Source organism: Fukomys damarensis, unplaced genomic scaffold, assembly GCF_012274545.1.
Source record: "Fukomys damarensis isolate Sample0158 unplaced genomic scaffold, DMR_v1.0_HiC HiC_scaffold_29, whole genome shotgun sequence".
NCBI lineage: Eukaryota > Metazoa > Chordata > Mammalia > Rodentia > Bathyergidae > Fukomys > Fukomys damarensis.
The window spans coordinates 11,964,050-11,973,951 of NW_022900941.1; the positions used below are offsets into that span (position 1 = coordinate 11,964,050).

Consider the following 9,902-nt stretch of genomic DNA (forward strand, 5'->3'; position numbering starts at 1 on the left):
CAATGTAAGGGAGGCTGAGGCAGGAATATCCCTGTGAGTTCAAGACTAACCTGGGGTACTTATAGTGAGTTCCAGGGCAACCTGAATTATATAGGGAGACCCTGTCTGGGAAAAATAAAAAAAAGAAATTGGGAAATTGTTGCCTTCTTTTCTTATGCATGTGTGTGTGCGTGTGTGCATGTGTGCGTGTACACTGAGGGCTGAAGATGAACTGGAGTGGCATCATTAGTTGCCAACTCTTCTGCCTGAAGAGTTGTAGTTCTCTTTAGTTCATTTCTGCTTTCTAGTGGTGTGATCTTGCTTGTTTGTTTCTTGGTATTATCTACTCCTTCAGTCTACTCAGTTTAACAGGATTCAATCAAGTCACTGTGCTGCAAACAAAGAATTTCTACCAGTTTTACAGTGTCATCTGATGTAGCCATACATCAATCATGTACATTGAAACGCATTTCTACAATTTCACCCTCTTGCCAATGCTCCCTTATAGACTATACTGTACCATTACCAACAAACTAGAATGTGAAGGTGGAGGAAGAGCAGAAAGGAAAATAAAGGGGGTAATTAGGGAAAGAAAAGAAATAATAGGTGAAAATAAACACGAAGTCAAACGTTATTGATATTATTTTAGTAGCTGGAGTAAAGATATTTTGCTGAGTGATTTGAGAGAATATTTGTGGGAGTGGGAAGAGGGACATAGTGATTTGCAATTAAAAATTGAGGAAAACTGATAGTTTTTTATCTTTTATGCACAATTTTGGTAAGCATTACCTTGACATGCCCTTCATGGAAACTGTTTAACTTAAAGTATAGGTTATTTCTTATTCTCTTTTGCACATGCACAAGCACCATTTCTGTATACTCCAAATAAAAGGTGTACAAGAAGAGAGGGAAGATAAGTGTGTAAACAAAAGAAGAGGGAAGACATAAGAAATGGGAGACAAAATGGATAAAAAAGAAAAAAGAAACAAAAGGGAAATAATAATAAAAACAATTTCAAAATATATAATAAAGCATCAGCAGCAGCAACAGCAAAACCCTCGTGCAGTTGCCAAAACACAGAACCAAAATATCCTCACAGTCCCACTTACACTGCATTCTGAGTTAAATTCCTGGTCTGAGCTGCTTCCCCCAATGGCTTGCTTAGTTAAGCTGCCTGCCCTTCCCATGGTTGGCTAACTGCCTGCCGTCAGCAAGGAGGCCTGCTGATCTGCCTCTCTCATGCCTATCTCCTGGATGCAAGCAGTGCTGTTTGTGGCTAACCATAGGCCTTTGTCTCTGTCCCAACTTCTGAGCACCTTGGGTAGTTTGAGCAGGAGAGGATACAGTGTAATCAGTACAGCACGCAGTTCTCACTTGAGTTGCTCCAAGACTGTCTTCCTCCTGTCCACTTCCTTTCAGGTCAAATCCCACAATTACCTCTGTGTTTCTACTCCATAAGCCTTTTGTCCGTGGATCCTTGAATGCCCTCTGGTCCATTTGCCCCTCTATATTCCTTTGCTTGTGGTTTCTTTTGGTTGTATCTCTCTCTCTCTCTCTCTCAAGCATCACTTTCTGACCTGTGAACTTATTCCTGGGTACTCTCCATATTGTAACTAAAGGAATGGACTGAAGTGATTTACAGAATAGAGGACCCATTCAGGGCCAGGTGACCTCAATTATGTTGAATAGTCCTTTAATTAAGCTGTTATGTACATTGTGTAAAATGATGTCTATAGCTACTCTCTTTAAAACTCAGGCCAATGGTTCTTCCTGTAGAAGGCTTCTAAATAATTCCGTAAAAGCACATTACCAGAATGTTTATGGAATATTAAGTAATCCAGGCAGATTCATACAGACAGCTGTGAGGTATGCTAAACAATTATTTTCTATATTTTACTCTCTGGAAGTTGTTCTCCATTATTCTCAGGTGTTCTAACATATGCTAAAATAGAACATATTTGACAGTTTTACAGACTATGGGGGCACACTGGAAGACAGATCTGTATAGTGGATTTACTGAGTTTCCAAAGCCTTTGGATATTATATGACAAACTCGCTTGACTTCTTTTCATGGAAATATCCATTGCAAAGAGACCCCATTTATTGTAACTCGATTTCTGGCAGGAATACCTTGTCTTATGTCTTATTCACCTTATCCTTATTAATAAATGACAGGGGCACATCAAGTAATATTTTTAACTTAATGACTGAAGCTTTAGTCTTCTCTATGAATATAATTCACTCTCTTATTTATCATTTGCCTTGAGATATGGAACTTTTAAGTTAAATTTTCATAGTTGTAGATCTTCCTTCAATATAAAGGAATACATATGATTGAATTTTGGGGAGTATCACTTATGTTTCTGAGTTCTCTTTTTTAAATGGGTTGTTCATAGTATCTCATGCCACACTCAAGAGAGCATGAATAAAGAGTGAAGCTGTTTTTTGGACTCTTCTTTTCTGAATATTATATCATTTCCACCAAAGACAGTGAAAGTGCTTGATTGGCATAGCCAAGTGTGTTTATGTCCACACTTGCCAGAGGGGCATAGCTGAGACTAGACCTGAGTTGTAACCAGTGAAAATCCACGTTCAATACACTCCTTACCAGCTTATCATCAGATGGTCAACTGTAAATAGCAAGTAGATGGGTTTTCCTCATTCAAAATGAATGTAAAAATGAATGTAGAAATGAAGTAAAAATATTAGGGAAAATATATCATAATAATTAAAGTAATAAAAGTATGTACTTTTATGATGCATCTATCTCGAAACAGTGATAGACTTGCTATTCAAAGTATGATACTTCAGAGCTACAAGCACTCTCCTCTGCATAATAAAGAAATCATTTCCTCTAAGGCTGGAAGACTTAGAACTGTAATGGCTAAACCTCTCCCTCCAAATTTCAGTGAGATTGGGCTACAATTATGAGAATTTATCAGACATATACAAAATAATTCCTAAATAGTTTTTTTTATACTCTATTACCTTTTGGGATGGGAAACCAATCATATGTATATGTACATCATAAAAAGAAAATTAAAGTTATATTTTCTTTATTTTAAACATTCTGATGTTTTGGATAAAACAGCCCCCATACAAACGCTGAATGGCCCCCGATTCACTGTCTTTCCCTACAGTTGGACTAACTACTTGTCCTCTACCACTAGGTTGTGAGCCCATCTGGAGAGTTTTTCTTTTCTTTTCTTTTATTCGTTAAATTATGGGTGCATTTTAGGTCTATGATATGGTGGCATTCATCATGGGGAATTTGTATCTGTACATGATGTATCTTGGTTCTTATTTTTTACCTGTTCTCCTGCCCTCACAGTAACTTCTCTGCACTGCCCTATTTACAAAGACTTTGTTTCTGTTTCTACCTCTTCTTATATTTTTTTATTTTTTCTTCTTTCCTTTCCCTTATTCCTCCCACTTCCCTTTCCCGTTCCCCTTTGGACCTTTTCTTCCTATTTCACATTATCTATTATACGTCTTGGGAGAGTTTGTGAACTCCTGCTGTGAGGTTTCACCTCTTTTCTAGTATCTTCTCTGAACCAGAGATACTGAAACACTTAAACTTTGGTCCCTAGATATTGGTACCTTGGAAAAATTCCCTGGATCCCGGAACCTAAAGGGTTTAACTATTTTGATATGCTGCCCTGCCAAAGTGTCATATTTTCTCTCTAGTCGTCATTGAATTTACAATGTTGCTGAGTTACAGATGAGAAACTGATAATTTCTAATAATTTTTTTCTATTTTTCAACTTCTTTGAGGTAAAATTAATTCATAATAAGTTGTGTGTATTTATAATACACTTTACCTTTTAATAAGTTTTGCCTATTAAAATTATCATTGGTGTAACAAAAATAATAAACCATATATTTTTACCCCAAAAGTTTCCTGATGTTTTCTTGGAATCTTTCCCTCCAATATTTCTCCATTTTCTCTATATTCTCTCTTTAAGCAACTGATAATCTTTTTTCTCTTGCTATGATAGAGGAAACTTTTGTAAATAACAAAAGACCTCAAAATGCTAGGAAAATGTAGGATGACTTCTGCTCTTCTAATTTAAATCAGCTTTGTTTAGTTCAAAATTAACAAACACTGGGAGGCATTAACCATAGGATGGGACATCTGGCCTCATCTGGAGATAACAGGGCGCATCAAGACCCCGATCTCCAAAATTTTGTTTGCCACGTGATTGTAAAAATGTCCCAATGAAAAGAACAATTGTTTAACTTTGCTTTCCTGACCTTGAACACCCTCTTCCCCTGGGCTAGGATGGATAGCTAGACAATCTTAAAGGTAAACTCCCTGACTACAAAGAATTGCTATGCCTGGGTTAAAGTTAACTGTCTTGTGACCGTGATTTGTATATGGGTAATGTGAACTGAGAGAATAAAGTGTAACTACCTGAATGAGGTCATGGCTGTAAAACCCTATAAAAGAAGGAGTTTAAACCGGTGTGGGGGGTGTGTGTGTCAAACTCTGGCCCTGCCTTTTTCAGTGCAATCAACCTTTTGTCAGAAAAACAAACCTTTTCTTATTTTACTCCCATTCTGCATCTGTGCGTATGTGTGTCACTTACCAATTCCTTCCGTAACAGCTACAGGTTAGTTTTAATTTTCTAGTAAAATATAAATTAAGTACTACAGTATATACTTTTTAATGACCTCTATCTTCTTCCAAATTGTATAATTTACTGTTATTTCTTTTATTTATTGAGTAGTATTCCATAGTACCACAGATACACCAATATTTGTCTACTTTCTTTTTTAAAAAATTTTTTTTGGTTGTTTGAATTATTTTCAGTTTGGGGCTATTACAATTAAAGTAGGTGTGAGTATTCATATATAAGTCTTGTCGTAGGCGTATATTTTCATTCTTCCAGGTAGGTGATGAAAGGGTACAGCTACTCTCAAGAACGAGGCCACACACACTGAAAGGTCCTACAGGAGACTTTATTCAGGAGGGCAGCACAGAGAGAGAGAGGAGGCAGAACAGAGAAAGAGAGGGAAGGGAAGTGTTGGCTTATTTGTAGGTTTGGGGTTGGGCTATCACGTATCTGTGGCGTGTAACCTATTGCAAGCCACATTGCCTTTGAAGGAGGGAGGCTTGCAGAAACTTTAGGTTTCAATTCTATATGCTGACGTGGTCTTGGGGAAAAGGAAACTTAGGGTAGGGGTATGGACGTGGGAAGAACCCGAAACACAGCCCATGATGGTGGCATCAGATCCCTAACAGATCATGAAAGGCAAAATAACCAGGCATCCGGGCAGATGTGCATTTGATTTTTAAAAGAAAACTTCCTTATTATTTTTCCAAAGTGGTTTTATTATTTTATATCTACCAGAAGTATGTTGTATTAAGCCAACATATGATGTATTGAGATTATTGAATTTTTCTCTCCAGTGGAATGTAATTGGCCTTCATTTTTAAAAGTTCTATAAATTAATGGACTTGGGAGAATATGAAATAATTCTGGAAGGGAAGAAACTAAACCAACAAAAGGAAAAGTATAATACAGATTCAAATACATAAATAAACTAGTACATGGTATATGTACAATTTTAAACAGGTCTATAATAAAAAGAGGCTGAGGCAGGAGGATTATATGTTTAAGGACAGACTAGGCAACTTGGAAACTTAGCAAAAGCCAGTCACAAAAAGAAAAGTGAAAAAGTACTGGAGTTATAGCTCACTGTAAAGGCCCTGGCTTCAAGACTCATTTAAAAAAAGCAGTTATGAAGGAAGAAATTTTGACATAATATCTAGAAAACAAGAAATAAAGTGTGTATAATTGCATAGTATAGACTACCTGACAGTTTTGTAACCACAAATAGTTGGAGAAAGGTTAGTTAAGAAATAATTGCAATATTCCAGGCAAAGATTAAAAAGGAAAAGTTGGGATCAAAAAAAAAAAGAGGAAAAATTTTCCAGTGAAAATTCCCCAGCATTTGGTAACTGATTAAATAGAAGGAATAAAGAAGAGACCAAAATGATTTAGTGAGTTAGAAATATGACTGTTTTAAAAGGAAATATTTTATTTGATTAGAAGTTTGGGTCATTTAGGTTTTTTTAGCACATACTTTTTTTGTTTGTTTTTGGTCTTTTTTTGGGGGGGTACCAGGGATCAAACCCAGGACCTTGCGCTTATGATGCAGGCAAGCTTGTACTGTGCTAAGTCCCCAGCCCTGCACATATTTAGTTTTTAAGAAAGATTGCCATTATAGCCACACAGCCATGATAGACAACAGAAAAGTATGTGACATTTAAACAAAATACACAAATCGTATTTATTTAGTGATAGGAGGGCATACCTCACCAGAAAATAAAAGCCCTTAAAATGACAAGGATGGAATAGAGAACACACAGCTCTCTTAGGCTCTTCGGGATATAAAATCTTTGCCAAGGGTCTGGTAGTGAATAGTCTTTCCACCGTGGTTGGCAAGCTGGGAAGTAAGGGTCTCCCACTTTTCTGCCTGTTAGTGTCTATTTAGAGGCTGAATGGGAGACATGGAATTGAAGTCACCCCATGATGCTACAGTCAGGAGGATAAGGGGACGGGGCTGTCCGTCCTGCAACTCTAACCAAAGAGTAAAGTGGTTATAGCTACTACATTAAGTTTTCTCCAAAGCTAAAAAAGAAAAAAAATAAGAAGAAAGTAAAATATGCCATCCTAGAGAATACGGGATTCTGGCTACATAAAAATGTGACAAATTTGATCACCAGCAGTTGCTTGAAATTACTGCTTGCAATCAAGTAGATATCCCTGATACTGTAATACACAACTTGTTTTGTAAGTGGTATAAAAATCTCAAAACTTTCATGATCTCAATAATGATGAGGTACTAAATCTTTTCTTAAAATATACAGATAGACAGATAGAGAGAGAGAGAGTTTCTTAAAATATACAGAGAGACAGAGAGAGAGAGAGAGAGAGAGAGAGAGAGAGAGAGAGAGAGAGATTAGATCGATAGATGAGTAATGCCTTTAGGGAAGTTCTCCAAAATGTTGATCATGATGAACTCTTACAGAAGCAGTATAAGCTTGTTTTTGTCTTGTTATTTTGTACTTTAAATTTTTCACTGTATCTTGTACAAAAAAGAATGTGTCATTTTCTCCCTAACAGTTATGAAATACAACAATGAGATTTCCATTTAAATACTATTAATTGACAATGGTTTAGGTCCACAATACAATGAGAAACTGCTTTGCAATGAGGTGTAGAACATGCTCGTGGGTTGCGGGTCTCTCTGGCTGGATTGAAGCTGAAATAATATTTTGTAGTTCATCTTTCCAGGCTTCCATTTTGAGTATTCCTGCACTCATTTCTCCTTGGAGGGCTTGTCTCTGTGCATTGTGAGCATTAATGGCCTTGTTCTTGGCATTTCAGAGAAATGAATTGTGAATTCTAAATGATTTCATGCCTTCCGGTTTAGCAACACTTTCCCAAGGGTGTAAGTGCTGAAATTTTTTTTTTCAATAATTTTGCATGTCAAAGATTGGTAACTCTACATCTGAAGTATTTTAAAGCCTGCAAAAAAAAGTAAGTGTTTGAGCTGAGGAGAAATTAAACAGAGGCAGAGTTTTCTGTTGGCTTGATCTACAGAAAGAATTTAGCTGGAAAGTCTTGGGCCTTAGGCAATGAGCTTCCTGGCTGTATCTTTGACACGAGCAGAATAGATGATGTTAATAGCATAGGCTCTGAGACAGTGTTCCAAGAACACCCCATGAATTCTGAAGTCATCATTTACTCTGTCTGAAATGTGAGAACCTGCTTAATGCCACGGACAAGGTCACATTTAACAGGAACAATGTATCAGACCAGCAGTGAGGGGAGGAAGTGCTGGGAAGAGTTTTCAAACTTAGGGCTCCCTCACAGCTACTAGAGGAGACTAATATGCAACTAGAACCATGGTGGGACGGATAACTGTGTCCAATTTGACTAGCTAAGGGGAAGCATCTAAGACTGACAAAGCGTCGTTTCTGGGTGTGCTTGTGAAGGTTTCTTCCAAGAAGTTATCATCTGTATCAGTGGGCTGAGTAAAGAAGAGGACCCTTACTTACACCTGTGGGTGGCATCATCATCCAGTCCATGAAGGGCCCTAATAGCACAAAAAAGTGGAGGAAGGGACCTTGTTTCTTTCTTCCATATTTGCAACATTCTTTTTCTCTGCTCTTGGATATTGGAGCTTATAGTTCTTGAGTCTTCAGAATCTAGGACTTCTATCAGCCCTTTGAACTTTGACTGAATTACAGTCTGATTGTTCTGCTTTCCCAGCTTGAGGATGACGTATGAGACTTCTTGGCGGCTATGATCATGTGAGCCAGTTACTGCACTACATTTCCTCCTCTCCTTTCCTTCCTTCCTTCCTTCCTTCCTTCCTTCCTTCCTTCCTTCCTCCCTTCCTTCCTTCCTTCCTTCCTGTTTTTCTTTCCATACCTATTCCATTTCTCAGTGGAACATTAATTAACACATGATGTAATCCTGCAGTTTACGTATGTGGAGGAAGGGCCACATACAGATCCCTGAAAACTTCTCCCTAGGAAACTCCAGTGAGAGAACTGCAGATGCAACACTTTGCGAGTGATTCAAGGCAGTGGATTCGGCAATGTGACCTATTTGTGCATTGCTGGCCATCACCTGCATTAAAAAATCTAGCTACAAAGAATAAACAAACGCTTTTAAAGGCAAGACTACGAATGTAAGAGACAGCACCACTAACAGTAAGAGTGAATAATAACTAAACAAATGCTTCAGTTGAGTTTCACTGGAAATGTCATTGCTGGAAACATTAAAAATGATCCCTAGGAAGATTAGTTGAAATAAGGAGAAACATTTTTTGTATGGTCTATCATTCATACTTCAATATATACCTGTACTAAACTCCAAGTATTTTCATGAGAAATTGTAGATTCAAAGAAGATAGAAATAAACTTGATATTACATTTTAGATAATTATTGGCAAGAGTAAACTCCAATTCAGTTGTACCTACCTGGTACAAGATTTAGGTGACATTCACGGTGGGAGCTTTGGCATTGGACCTCTGATTGTCATAGGGAAAAGATATGCTGATAAGATCACCTATGAATAATAAGCACACATAATTATGCCTGTTTAATGAATGAAAACTTTTTTAAATACCAGAGGAAAAAAATGTAACTATCGCAGGTGTCAGAGAAGGAGCAAGTGAATCACATAAAAGGCCCCCCCCCGAAAAAAAGATTATATATTTGAGTTTTACAGATTTTAGGTGAGTGTTTTGATATTTCCATGAAGATGGGTGATTATTAGACAAAGATAGGACAATAAAAAAGCCATTTTAGGCCACTTTTTATTCCAGGGGAAAAATACTTTACACACGAACTTTTTTTCTCTCATTGAGTTTATTGGTACATTTTAGGTATGCTGTACAGTTAAATTCATCATTGGGATTCTGTACCTTTACATAACAGGTCTTACTTCTCATTTTTTCCCCATACCCCTGCCCTCCCTTCACCCCCTCCTCCCTTCCTTATTTGCAAAAACCTTATTTCCATTTTTTGTTTTCTCAGATTTTTTTCATTTCCCTTATTTCCTTTCCCCTACTCTTCCCACCTCCCCTACACCTTTCAGGAGAAAGGGTTAATTTTGGCTTGTGATTTCAGAAATTTCAGTCTTAAGTCAGTGGGCTCCAAAGCAGAAACATCTTGATGGGAAGAAATGGCAAAGGAAAGTTGCTCAACTCACTGTAAGAGATAAGAGGAGAACAAGCAAGGAGTAAGGGGCAAGGGACCAGAAATATTTCCTAAAATCATATCTCTAGGACCCACCCAGACCCAAAAAGGTGCTTTACAAATATCTTGAACATTTCACAAGCCAAGCAAATTAACAGTCAAGGTTAACCATCTCACAAGCTCACACATTATCTTAAAAAA

General features: G+C 37.3%; 1 long non-coding RNA gene across 1 annotated transcript in view; it reads right to left on the reverse strand.

The window, feature by feature from the left end:
- Positions 1–7,229: 7,229 nt before the first annotated feature.
- The window catches only part of LOC104849686, a 17,448-nt gene continuing 14,775 nt past the window's right edge, over positions 7,230–9,902 (reverse strand). The window contains exons 2-3 of the long non-coding RNA XR_776834.1: positions 8,981–9,069; positions 7,230–7,517 (exon numbers count right to left, since the gene is read on the reverse strand). This is a non-coding gene — a long non-coding RNA (uncharacterized LOC104849686). The remainder of the gene's footprint in view (positions 7,518–8,980; positions 9,070–9,902) is intronic.